A 13,510-nucleotide genomic window follows, 5' to 3' on the forward strand; every position below is an offset into this window, starting at 1 on the left:
CGTATACCCCAACAGCAGCTGCAATAGAAGAATTGGATCTAGATGAGGAAGATTACATCCAGATCCAAGAGTTAGTATGCTACTCGCCCGAACCACAAAAGGATGAAGCAGGCCTAAGAGCCCAGTTCGGGAACCTCCTCGAAGAACTAAAGGCCCAGGGCTACGTTGGGGAAAAGCCACTCCAGCACTGGGAGAAAAACAGTCACATGCAAATTGGAAATCAAAAATCCGAGCTTTACAATTGAGGATAAGCCAATCAAGCATCTTACGCCTCAGGCAAAGGAGTCTTTTGCCAAGCATATCAAAGCACTATTGGATCTAGGCGTAATCAGACCAAGCCAAAGCCGACACAGAAAAATAGCTATAATAGTCAATTCAGGGACAACAATCGACCCAACAACAGGTCAGGAGAAAAAGGGAAAAGAGCGGATTGTATTTAATTACCGCAGGCTAAATGACATTGTTAAGATCAAGAGCACTAAGAGGGGGGGGGTGAATTAGTGCCGCGGAAAACTTTCTGCGATTAAAACGAAACTGCGTTCGAACGATAGAAACGATTTCTGTGTGAAAGCTGATTCTAAGCAAGATGATGTTAAAGTCAATCTATGAAGGCAGTTTGTAGCTATGATGAAAACCAGAATATAGGCGCAAACTGAAATACGACGTTCGTACGAAGAAACTGATTTACGTCTAAATGCTGATTCATAAATCACTTGATTAGGCAAGATGCAGTTTAAGCAAGAGTATAAAGGCAGTTTGCAGTTATGGTAGAGCTCAAAACGTAAACGCAATCTGAAATATGATGATTGTACGAAAAAGCAGATTTATGTTTAAACGCTGATTTGGAAAGTGAAAGGCTTGAAACCCGATCGTATATGCGCAGAAAGCAGTAAGCTTCAGAGGAGGTTTGCAGTAAAGATAATATGCTCAAAGTAAATGCAAACCGGGATTTAGAGTGGTTCGGTCAATCTTGACCTACTCCACTTTTGGCTTCCTCCACCGACGAGGTCATCGACGTCAACTAGAGGCCTTCCTTCAATAGGCGAAGGCCAACCACCCTTTTACAGTTTCACTCATTTTGACGGGCTTAGGAGACAACCCTTACAGAAATTTTCTCTCCTCTCTTTACAGCTTAGAACATGAAAGAACAGAGGGAGAAGAACTTTTGGCCTTTACAACAATTTTGAGCTCTAAGAATCACAAAAAAGAATGAAGATTTCGGTGTTAAGTTATTGCCTTTCAGTGCTGAATGGGTGGGGTATTTATAGGCCCCAACCCAGTTCAAATTTGGAGCTCAAAACTGTCAATTCCTGGAATTCCGGGATGAGGCGGTTGCACCTCCTGACTGGAGCGGTTGCACCGCCTGGTAGAGCTCAAAGACTGAGCCTCTGGGCGGTGCTACCTCATGTCAGGGGCGGTTGCACCTCTTGACTGAGGCGGTTGCACCGCCTGGCAGAGCTCGAAGACTGAGCTCAAGCGGTGCCACCTCCTGTCAGGGGAGGTTGCACCGCCCAGTCTCGCTCGGAGACTGAGCCCCAGGCGGTGCCACCACTTGGCTGGGGCGGTTGCACCTCCCAGTCTCGCTCGGAGACTGAGCCCAGGCGGTGGAACCTCCTGCCTTGGGCGGTTCAACCGCCTGGCAGAAATCAGGGTCCGAATGGGTTGATCCATTCGGCCCGATTTGGGTTTTTCAGGGGCCCAATTGCCCCAAGATTAAGTTAATGAGATCACTTCCCATTTCCAACTTAATCAATGTGCTAACTACGATTTTTTCTAAGACATTTACTGCAGCTTGCTCCGGTGCGTCAATCGCTTCTTCCGGCGAGCTTCCGGCGAACTTCCGTCGATCATCCGATGAACCCTCGGTGATGCTCCTGCGGACTTCCGGCAAACTCCTGGACTTGCGACGATTCACTTGGCTAGTTCCGACGAGCTTCTTTGGCAAGCTTATGGACTTCTCGGATTTGTTCCCGCAGAACCTTCGACGACTGTCCGAACTTCCGTCGAACTCTCGAACTCCCAACGTGATCATTGTCTTGACTCCGGCGCAACTCCTGCTGCATGTCTTACTTTCATCGTAGTTAATTCTGCACACTTATCTCAACATATAGATTAGATAACAAATGACAATTGACTTCATCATCAAAATCCGAGATTCAACAATCTCCTCCTTTTTTATGATGACAATCAGTTGATAATGGAGTTAACCTTAACTGCCCCTGCCTATATGCCATACTTGAGATAAGTCATTCTTGAATTCAAGACCTAAGAATTCAAGTGACATATTGATTAGTTAAATCATTTAAACTTATCAATACTCCCATCATGATTCCCATCATGATGTATCTCTCTGAAGATGATGTCAAGGCTTGACATTCATTTTCAAATTTTACATAACAATTTTGAATGATGGTAATTGTAGCAATTCATCATATTGTAAGATATCAACATGTAAAGCTGTGAAGTAAGATTTTGATATCATTACATGATGTACACATTTCAAATATTTTAGCAAGTGTTGCATTTCTTCACATGGTAAGATATCAACTCAAGGCATAATGCAAATTAATGCATGGCATCTGTTCATATATCTCTTGGTGATGCAAGCATGAAATAATCGTAGCATCAGTGTTTATAGCATCAATTCATATATTTCTCCCCCTTTGTCATTAACAAAAAGCATGGTAGATGTGATACCAAGAGAACAATATAAGCAAGTTATCAAGCATATAAAGGAAGGCATGATACGTAGATTGCTTTGAATACTTCTTCCTTTTTTTTTTTGTTATAATCCTTTGTGCATGAAGGAGGAAAGCCATTTGTGATTCCAGCTATTTGTGAGGTCACTTTGAGTCAAGATATGTGATTGAAACAGCTTTTTGCAAGCAAAAAATACTATCATTCATATTTCAAGATGGAATTCATAAGCATGAATCATTTCATCAAACCCATTTCAGAAAAAATATTTTTCATATGAGAAAATTGGATTTTTGGCATTTCAACTGTTGAGCGAATCCGAAAATGAGATGAATTCTTTCATGCATTCGGACAAGACTATGCTACAGATTTTCAAATACAATCATGAAGACAAAACATTTCAACACATGTTATGCAATGGCAATCAAGCGATTTGATCATTCAATAAAGTCCGAAAAATAATTTTAACTAGTTTATCTATTCGGACACATCAACATTCCTAATTCTCTTCTTATGAAATCAAATTGTTTTTTATTTAGAGGTTTTGTCAACTAGTTGATGTTTAGTATCAATGGCAATGACTTATCAACTGCATTGGTATATTACTTTTTCAAACTATATTTATCATGAAAATCAAGTCACAAGGTTTTCAAAACATTTAGTTTCAATGTAAAATCCGAGATAAACATTTAGTTTACAACTCTACATATGCTCAAAATATATCAAGGATCAAGGCAAAGCTCATCATGGTGAGTAACATAAGGAGTTTACAATAACAACAGATGATTGTTTTCATACAAGCTCATTCATGAGGTGGAAAATTAAAGTGCCTAAACAAAGAATCAAATTATCGATGAATTTGCTGCAGCTAAGATAGGATTTGATCTTGTCGATGTTCAAGCCGTTCTTGTCTTTGTTCGAATCGGTCCATCCGAATCCCAATATCTTCGACAGATAATGTATGAGTTTGCTCAAATTGATGTGTTTCCTCAAAGGGACAGATCGGAGGAGATTGGGTACCCCTAAAGACTGGTGTTTCCGGTTCTGGTTCAGGTTGAGGGGGATCAGTTCTTCTTGGCATTTTAACCCAGTTACCGTTTCTATAAAAATATCTTAATCGGTGAAGTAGATTTTTATTTATTATGCTAAATCTATCTACTTTTATTACTTCTTCCGGTGGTATTAGAATATCGTAGGCTTTCATTATTCTAGTGATTATACCACCATATGGGAGCATCACGTCTTTCTTAGATAGTTCTAACATGTTTTATTGGATAAGATAACCAAGACAGATGTCATGTCCTTTCATGATCAAATACATAGTTCCTAATTCTAATTGGCTTACTTTATCATGATGGTATTGTTTAGGGAGAATGATGCTAGTTAGGATATGATAAAGTACCTTAGTGTTTAGAGGCAGTAGATGTTCATAACTTTTAGGAACAAATGCTAAGTTGGGATTGGCAAAAATTGTTCCTAAGGCTTCAACATATGTTGTTCCAACAGTTTCATCATCCCATGATCCTCTAAAGTAAAGTCCTCTACTTTTCATGGGAATGCCTATCATATCGCAAATGAATTTATCCGTAATTGAGATGTGTTGTCCTAGAAGATAGGTAGACATTCTTTCTTCTTCATCTATTTGTATGTTATTGTAAAACAATCTAACAAGTCTTGGATATATGAGTTCGTTAATTTGCAAAATAGGAAGTAGATCTAAGTTTACAAACCATTGGATTGTCTCTAAGTCTCTTAGTTCATTTAAATCGAAAGAGGAAAATTTCTCAGCATGGTATTTTGAATCGAAAAGGGTGAGATCAAAATCTTCTACTAATCTCCTCTTTCCTTTGTCCCTTGAGGATCTTCTAGATTCCATAACTACTGTTGTTTAGAAGAATAGTGATGAGCAAGAGTAAATGAATAAAAAAACAGAGTTTAAGGGCTTCTTAGAGAGTACCTTAGTGAGATCTTCAAGAGAGGGAAGGATTGTTGATGTTTTGCTCCGAAATGGGGGGTATTTGGGATACTATTGTAACACCCCTCATTTCCGAATGTTCGTATAAATTTTTGGTGATAATGTAAGCATCTATTTTAATTGACAAAAGAAATAGAGTATGAATCAGAGGTAACTTATTTTTAAGATTTGGGAGATCTGTTCAAAAAAAAAAAAAAGAAAAAGAAAGAATCTGAGGACCTATATGTAAACCCTAAGGACCTAATCGTGAATATGATAAAAACAAGGACTAAACTGTAAAATGCACCAAATGACAAATTCCACCGCTTAAGCTTCTCTGCCTTCGTTGTTAAGGAAGCAGAGGAGGCAGCTCGTGGGTGATCAGGGAAAGAAAGAAAGAAAGAAGAAGAAGAAGAAGAAGAAGAAGAAGAGAAAGAAAATTGGGGCTTTTAGGGTTCTTGCTTTAATCTTGTCATTTGGGGTCAAAATTTCCAAAGGCAAGTGTTCTAACCCCATCCTACAGAAGTATTAGACTCTGTTTTTATGTTGATTCAAAATAAATTGGAAGATTTCTGTTTAGAAACTGATATGACTCTTTTTGGACCTAAAACCATGGATTCTGAAATATTTTCGATAAACTGACCCCTATACACTGTTTCGGCTGTAAGTTTTAGTATAAGATGTGAATTCAGGCAGGAACTATTTTGTTTGTAATTAGACTCTTATGTCTTTCTTTTGACACCGATTTTGTAGATTTTGGACACCGAATACTTACCCAAACATTTTTTTCAAATGAGCCTATAGACGTTGTAAAACAGAGTTCAAGATTCTTGACCTTTCGATACTAAAACGCCTATAACTCCCTGTTGAAAATTCTGGTTTGTACCAACTGATTTTTATTTGAAACTAGACTTGAAATTATCTCTTTTGACATATAGTTTGAAAATTTTGGAGTTCAATTGCCCACCCTATCGTCTGTTGAATCCGACCCTATAAATTCTGCAAAACAGTGATTGTGATTTTGACCTTGTGTTACCAAATCAGAGGTAACTCTGTGTTGGGAGCCCTGTTTCATATGAAATCTGTTCCACCCGAATATAGATTGATATATGGTTCGACCATAGCCTTCTTATGGGTATTGGAGCATAATTGTTATTCTGAAATATTTGTTTGATGTGCCATTGGAATTCTGTCCGAAATCGAGCTTTGGTCGATTTCGCATATTCTGTTCCATTTCCTTTGGATACTTGAATTCGCCTAATCTTCTTATTGGAATTGAGCTGATTATGATTGCTTGGAATCCCTGTACACTCTTGCTTTCATTTCTTTCCTAAAATGAATACTTTTGTGAGAGATTTGTTCCTTGCATCACATTGCTTTTGAAAAGGCACATGTACGTTTGGTTGTTCCGCGTGTGCTTCCGTTATATGCTACTTATTGTTGAAATTGCCTTCTTGTACTCTGGTGTGTGGGATTGTCTGGACCTTTACCAGAAATGGTAAAGGGTATGCGCTGATTTGCCCGCTTTGTGGGATATTCTGGTATGCGCTTATTTGCCCGCTTTGTGGGGTCCCGCTTTGTGGGATATTGCTTAGAGCCTGCGATGCTCTGCCGACCCCCTTTGACTTCACCTAGACGTGGGTGGATGGAGCTCCCAGACGTGGGAGACTTTTGTCAGGTGGTCATTCAGAAATGGATGAATCACATTCTGACTGAGATCCCACTACACCCTCTATATGTTTGATATGACATCCAGAGTTTTGGTGAGTTATTTCTGTTCGTGCTCTGGATAGTTATGATATGATTGCAACGTCAAGGACGACGTTTGAGCTTCTGTACGACATATGAGTTTGATATGCTCTTAAATGCTTCATTCACTGTTGATTTTGCTTCGTAATGTTCCATATGTCGTTGATGTGATTTGGAACATTTTAAATGCCATTGTTAAGCTCCGATATGTTTCCTTTGTTTCTGATATGCTCCAATTACTCTATGCCCCATCTGTCAGGAACCAAATATGTATGATTAAAAAGGACAATTATGATTCTGCTCCTAATGATATTATGTATACGAAATCGTATATTCTGCTTTGTGTTTGAAAACTGCATCTCTTTGGAAATTGTACTATTTTGATATGGATATGTTAGTCACTTGCTGAGCTCTTTATGCTCACCCCATTTGTTGATAAATTTTTCAGGATAGCGTAACGCTTGCTTAAATGTTAAGAATGGGCTGAGGCAGTGGAGAGTTTAGAAGACGTTGGGCAGAACTTTTGTTAGCATATATGTAGTTGTGTATAAGCTACCTTGCATCTAATGAAATGTGACTGTGAATATGAACCTGTGGATTTTGTGTAAGTTAAAGGATCCCTCATGTATAGGGTTTTGGAATGTTAAATTAAATTCGTGTAATGATATGAACTTATGGTAAATCGATGATTGTGGTGACTGCATAGATTTCCCCACTTGTGGATTTATATTGTGGTTTTTATTTTGATGAGTTGAGTTCAGATTGTATAAATTATCGAGTGATGTGTGCTATGTTTATGAATTGCACAGGGTTATGAATTGGTAGATTATAGAAGTGAAATTTTTGGATCTGAATGTTTTCTTAGTGACCTCAAATGTGTGTTTGGATCCTGGGTTAGTTGTGACGAAAAAAAAAAAAATTAAATATCATGGATATTTTTAGGGGTGTGACAACTATGAGGGGAGAAATGGGGATGGAGGAGGCTTGGAGGAGTAGAGAGGGGAAGGGAGTGAGTTGGGGTCGGTTTCACCGTCGGCCCTAGCTTGGGTTAAAAAGGGCAGAGTTGCAGGCGGTTGCACCTCTGGCTGGAGCGGTGCAACCGCTTGCAACACGTGACAGCTGGAGGTGCTACCTCCAGCTGGGGCGGTGCCACCGCCTGCAGGCGATGAGCACTTGTTCTGATCGTAGTGTAATCTGATTTGAGAGTTTTTGTCTTGAGAAGAATTTTCATTCAGAGCAATCAACTTTACTTTCGTAATTACGTAAGAGTTTTTATTTTAAGACAAGAACTTTTGCACGATCAAGATAGATCTTTTAACGTGCATACTCTCAATGTCGTACACATGTTTGTGATAGTTTGTTCAAGTTGGTAAGCCTTGCAAGTTCATGACAGACTTAGTCAGTTCATGATACAGAGTTGGATTCGAAAGTTATGAACGGATGAAGTTGATGGGTTCGAAAATCCAGAGGATATGTGAATTTGAGAATCATACGTTTCTAATTCTGAAAAGTCAAATAAGGTTGTATCTAAATCGCATTTGTGATTTTAAATTTATAATCTCCATTTGTTATTTAGGCTAAAGAGCATTGCGAGTTCCTTTTTGGATCTTGGGTCGAGAATCAAGGAGCAGAATATTATTTCTTGCTCCAGCCTAAATTTTTTTAAATTTTTTTATGTTTTTAATGTTTTTACAGGAAGGGATGATTTTTAGGTACCCATTTGCTTTTGGGTGCCTCACAAATAGATCTACATTGCCTATCATGTTGCATAGAATTTATCATAGTTCCTTTAGGAACCCAAATCAATTTGTTTGGACTAATTTTCTTGAATGGACAATAATGCGTATTGTGTCCAAATTTGCAACAAAAGTTGCATTTGTTTTGGTGTCGAACATGTAAGATGGGGCCTTTTATGAAGGTAGTTGGATTTTGGTGAGAACTTCTCACAAATCCAATTCCACTTCTTTTGGGAACGTGACTCTTGTTTGCAAGGATCATGTTCAATGACTTGCTACTAACCTCGAATTTCTTCAAGGTGTCCTTAAGTAGCAAGTTTTCCTTTTGGAGAGTTTCTAGATCATGACATTTGATGCATGAATTTAAACTATCATGATATTCAGTTTTTAACTTATCAAAATTATAAGTAAGACTATCATGCTCCTTTTTTAGCAATTTGTATTTTCTATTAATAATCTTGCATTCATCAAATAAGTCATAGAAGGCATTTAATAATTCATCAAATGATAAATCTGCATCTATTAAATTTGTTACCTCATCTCCGATGGCCATTAAGGCGTAATGAGCAACTTGCTCGGTGTTGGACACCTCTTCTTCGGACGCGCTCGAGTCATCCCATGTTGCTTTGAGCGCCTTCTTCTTTGATGTTCTCTTTTTGACTTGGGGATAATCACTCTTGTAGTGTCCCGGCTTTTTGCATTCATAGCAAATAACTTTGTCATTCTTGGGTTCAAGTTTATTTTTTGCGTCATTCTTAAACTTGTTTCTTTTAAAGAATTTTTTAAATTTTCTTGTTAGAAGTGCCAAGTCATCATCACAGTCCTCATAACTTGAGTTTTCTCTCTAGTGGCCTTCTGAAGTTTTAAGTGCCATATCCTTCCTGTTCTTTGGAAGGATGTCTTCTTGCTCTTCATGAGCTTTACAAGTCATCTCGTAGGTCATTAATGACCCGATTAGTTCTTCAAGAGGGAAGTTGCGTAGATCTTTTGCCTCTTGAATAACAGTGACTTTAGGATCCCAACTCTTTGGAAGGGATCTTAGAATCTTATTTACGAGCTCAAAATCCGAAAAACTTTTTCCGAGTCCTTTTAGACCATTGACGACATTCGTGAAACAAGTAAACATGTCGCCAATGGTTTCACTCAGTTTCATCCGGAAAAGTTCGAAAGAATGTAACAGAAGATTGATTTTTGACTCTTTCACTCTACTTGTGCCTTCGTGAGTCACTTCGAGTGTGTGCCAAATATCAAATGCGGTTTCACAGGTTGAAACACGGTTAAACTCGTTTTTATCAAGTGCACAAAATAAGGCATTTATAGCCTTTGCATTAAGAGCGAAAGCCTTCTTCTCCAATTCATTCCAATCGATCATTGGAAGAGAAGACTTCGAAAATATGTTTTCGACAAGATTCCAAAGTTCAAAATCCATAGAAATAAGAAAGATCCTCATTCGGGTCTTCCAATAGGTGTAGTCCGTCCCACTGAACATGGGTGGACGTGTAATAGAATGACCCTCTTGGTTTCCGGCGTATGCCATCTCTCTTGGGTTTTAATCCGTTAGAGAGTTAACCCCGCTCTGATACCAATTGTTAGGATCAAGAGCACTAAGAGGGGGGGGGGGGGGGGGGGGGGGTGAATTAGTGCAGCGGAAAACTTTCTGCGATTAAAACAAAACTGCGTTCGAACGATAGAAACGATTTCTGTGTGAAAGCTGATTCTAAGCAAGATGATGTTAAAGTCAATCTATGAAGACAGTTTGCAGCTATGATGAAAACCAGAATATAGGCGCAAACTGAAATACGACGTTCGTACGAAGAAACTGATTTACGTCTAAATGCTGATTCGTAAATCACTTGATTAGGAAAGATGTAGTTTAAGCAAGAGTATAAAGGCAGTTTGCAGTTATGGTAGAGCTCAAAACGTAAACGCAATCTGAAATATGATGATCGTATGAAAAAACAGATTTACGTCTAAACGCTGATTTGGAAAGTGAAAGGCTTGAAACCCAATCGGATATGCGCAGAAAGCAATAAGCTTCAGAGGAGATTTGCAGTAAAGATAATATGCTCAAAGTAAATGCAAACCGGGATTTAGAGTGGTTCGGTCAATCTTGACCTACTCCACTTTTGGCTTCCTCCACCGATGAGGTCACCGACGTCAACAAGAGGCCTTCCTTCAATAGGCGAAGGCCAACCACCCTTTTACAGTTTCACTCCTTTTGACGGGCTTAGGAGAAAACCCTTATAGAAATTTTCTCTCCTCTCTTTACAGCTTAGAACTTGGAAGAACAGAGGGAGAAGAACTTTTGGCCTTTACAACAATTTTGAGCTCTAAGAATCACAGAAAAAAATCAAGATTTCGGTGTTAAGTTACTGCCTTTCAGTGTTGAATGGGTGGGATATTTATAGGCCCTAACCCAGTTCAAATTTGGAGCTCAAAACTGTCAATTCTCGGAATTCCGGGATCAAGCGGTTGCACCTCCTGACTGGAGCGGTTGCACCGCTTGGCAAAGCTCGAAGACTGAGCCTCTGGGCGGTGCTACCTCATGTCAGGGGCGGTTGCACCTCCTGACAGAGCTCGAAGACCGAGCTCAGGTAGTTGCACCTCCTGACTGAGGCGGATGCACCGCCTGGCAGAGCTCGAAGACTAAGCTCAGGCGGTGCCACCTCCTGTCAGGGGAGGTTGCACCGCCCAGTCTCGCTCGGAGATTGAGCCCCAAGCGGTGCCACTACCTGGCTGGGGCGGTTGCAACTCCCAGTCTCGCTCGAAGACTGAGCCCAGGCGGTGCAACCTCCTACCTTGGGCGGTTCAACCGCCTGGCAGAAATCAGGGTCCGAATGGGTTGATCCATTCAGCCCGATTAGGGTTTTTCAGGGGCCCAATTGCCCCAAGATTAAGTTAATGGGATCACCTCCCATTTCCAACTTAATCAATGTGCTAACTACGATTTTTTATAATACATTTACTGCAGCTTGCTCCGGTGCGTCAATCGCTTCTTCCGGCGAGCTTCCGGCAAACTTCCGTCGATCATCCGATGAACCCTCGGTGATGCTCCTGCGGACTTCCGGCAAACTTCTGGACTTGCGACGATTCACTTGGCGAGTTCCGACGAGCTTATTTGGCAAGCTTATGGACTTCTCGGATTTGTTCCCGCAGAACCTTCGACGACTGTCCGAACTTCCGTCGAACTCTCGAACTCCCAACGTGATCATTGTCTTGACTCCGGCGCAACTCCTGCTGCATGTCTTACTTTCATCGTAGTTAATCCTTCACACTTATCTCAACATATAGATTAGATAACAAATGACAATTGACTTCATCATCAAAATCCTAGATTCAACAGACATCACAAAAAAGGATCAATATAGCCTCCCTGGAATAAACACAATACTAAAGAAGGTCAGCACCAGTAAGGTATATTCAAATTTTGACTTAAAGTCGGGCTTCCATTAGGTGGTAATGCACCCGGAGTCCATAGAATGGAAGGTGTTTTGGGTGGGTACCGGAAGTCCTCTATGAATGGCTGGTCATGCCATTTGGGCTGAAGAATGCCCCTACATTATTTCAAAGAAAAATGGACGACTGCTTTCGAGGTACGGAGCAATTCATAGCAGTCTACATAGATGACAAATTAGTATTCTCTGAAAACATGAGGGATCACGTGAAACACCTGAAAAGAATGATCGAGATATGCTAGGAAAACGGACTGGTCCTGAGCTCAACCAAGATGAAAATTGCGGTCCAGGAAATCGAGTTCCTTGGAGCAGTTCTCGGCAATTCAAGGATCAAACTTCAACCCCACATTATCAAAAGAATCATGAAATACAATGAAGAAGACCTGACAACAAAAAGGGGCATGAGATCATGGTTAGGAATACTAAACTACGCGAGGAGTTATATACCAAACCTCGGCAAACTCCTAGGGCCATTATACTCTAAGACAAGCCCAACAGGAGAAAAGAGGATGAATGAGCAAGACTGGAAGCTTATCAGAGAAATAAAAGGAATAGTAAATAAGCTGCCAGACCTAGAAGTCCCACCCCAAGAATGTTTTACAATCCTAGAGGTGGACGGATGTATGGAAGGATGGGGGGGTATGCAAATGGAAAAACAAAAAGGGCGACCCTAGAAACTCAGAAAGGGTCTATGCATATGCGAGCGGGAAGTTTAGCCCGATCAAATCCACCATTGATGCAAAGATACACGCAGTAATGAAGACTTTAGAAGCCCTAAAAATATACTACCTTGATAAAAAGGAAATCCTGATCAGGACATACTGTCAAGCCATAATCAGCTTTTTCAACAAATCAGCACAGAACAAACCATCAAGGGTTAGATGGATGGCATTTGTGGACTACATCACCGGAAATGGAATAGAAGTACAGTTCGAGCATATTGAGGGCACGAGCAACGTCCTGGCGGATTCGCTATCAAGGCTAATAAATATGTTAATTAATGCAGGATGGAAGGACGAACAAGAGGAACAACTATCATTGATAGCAGGGGCAACCAAAGAGCTAAAAGAAAAGCCCAACCCACCGAGCAGAAGCCTTTTTGAGTCAGATTGCCCACAAGATTGTGGATTGTTCTCTGACTATGCCACCAAGCTTAATAACATCAGGAACAAAATGCAAGGAGGGGCCTCACTTAGTGACATGGACGCCTCTAGAAGAAGACTCAACTCACTGCAGGAAGAAGCAGCACAGCAAGCAATCAAAGCCCTATAACAATATAAAGACATCCACTCACTCAAAGTGGATGAGTATCGAAGAAGAAGCGCAGGGAACAACAACCGGTACAAAGATTGGCTGCCAACCGTCCTCACAGCAGCAACAACAGCTGGAAAGGGCACTTGCACTAGCTAAAGACATTGCCCAAAGGACACCTAGCTTCAGCGTCTAGGGACAGGGCAGGCCCAAGACAAAAGCTGAAGCACGTCACTCATCCAGCTGAAAAACACCACGACGCCACCCTGGTTGGAACACACTATCTTTACTTAGCATGCAAGAAAGCTTTGGACTGAGCCTCGGGGAGCCGTCCATCGTAGAGTCAATAATTGTACTCAGGAACATAAAGAAGGAAAGGATAAGGATGGCGGGGGGGGGGGAAGGCCCAGCTCTTCCACTCCCTCTATATAAACCCACCACGAGCTCTTGCAGAGCATCAGTCGACCACTTGAAGTTCTACTTGAGAGAAGTTCAAATTAAGAAGTTCTTAGAGTCATTCCTAGTTCTCTGTAAGCATTTTACACTTTCTTCGCTAGTCTTTGTGTGTACAATTGCTTTACTTTGAATTAGAAATTCCGCTTGTATCTCCGTGTGCATGGTTTCAATTCAAAGTAAAGCAATTGTACACACAAAGAACTAGTTCTCCT

This window comes from Musa acuminata, chromosome BXJ1-1, assembly GCF_036884655.1.
Source record: "Musa acuminata AAA Group cultivar baxijiao chromosome BXJ1-1, Cavendish_Baxijiao_AAA, whole genome shotgun sequence".
Classification (NCBI taxonomy): Eukaryota; Viridiplantae; Streptophyta; class Magnoliopsida; order Zingiberales; family Musaceae; genus Musa; species Musa acuminata.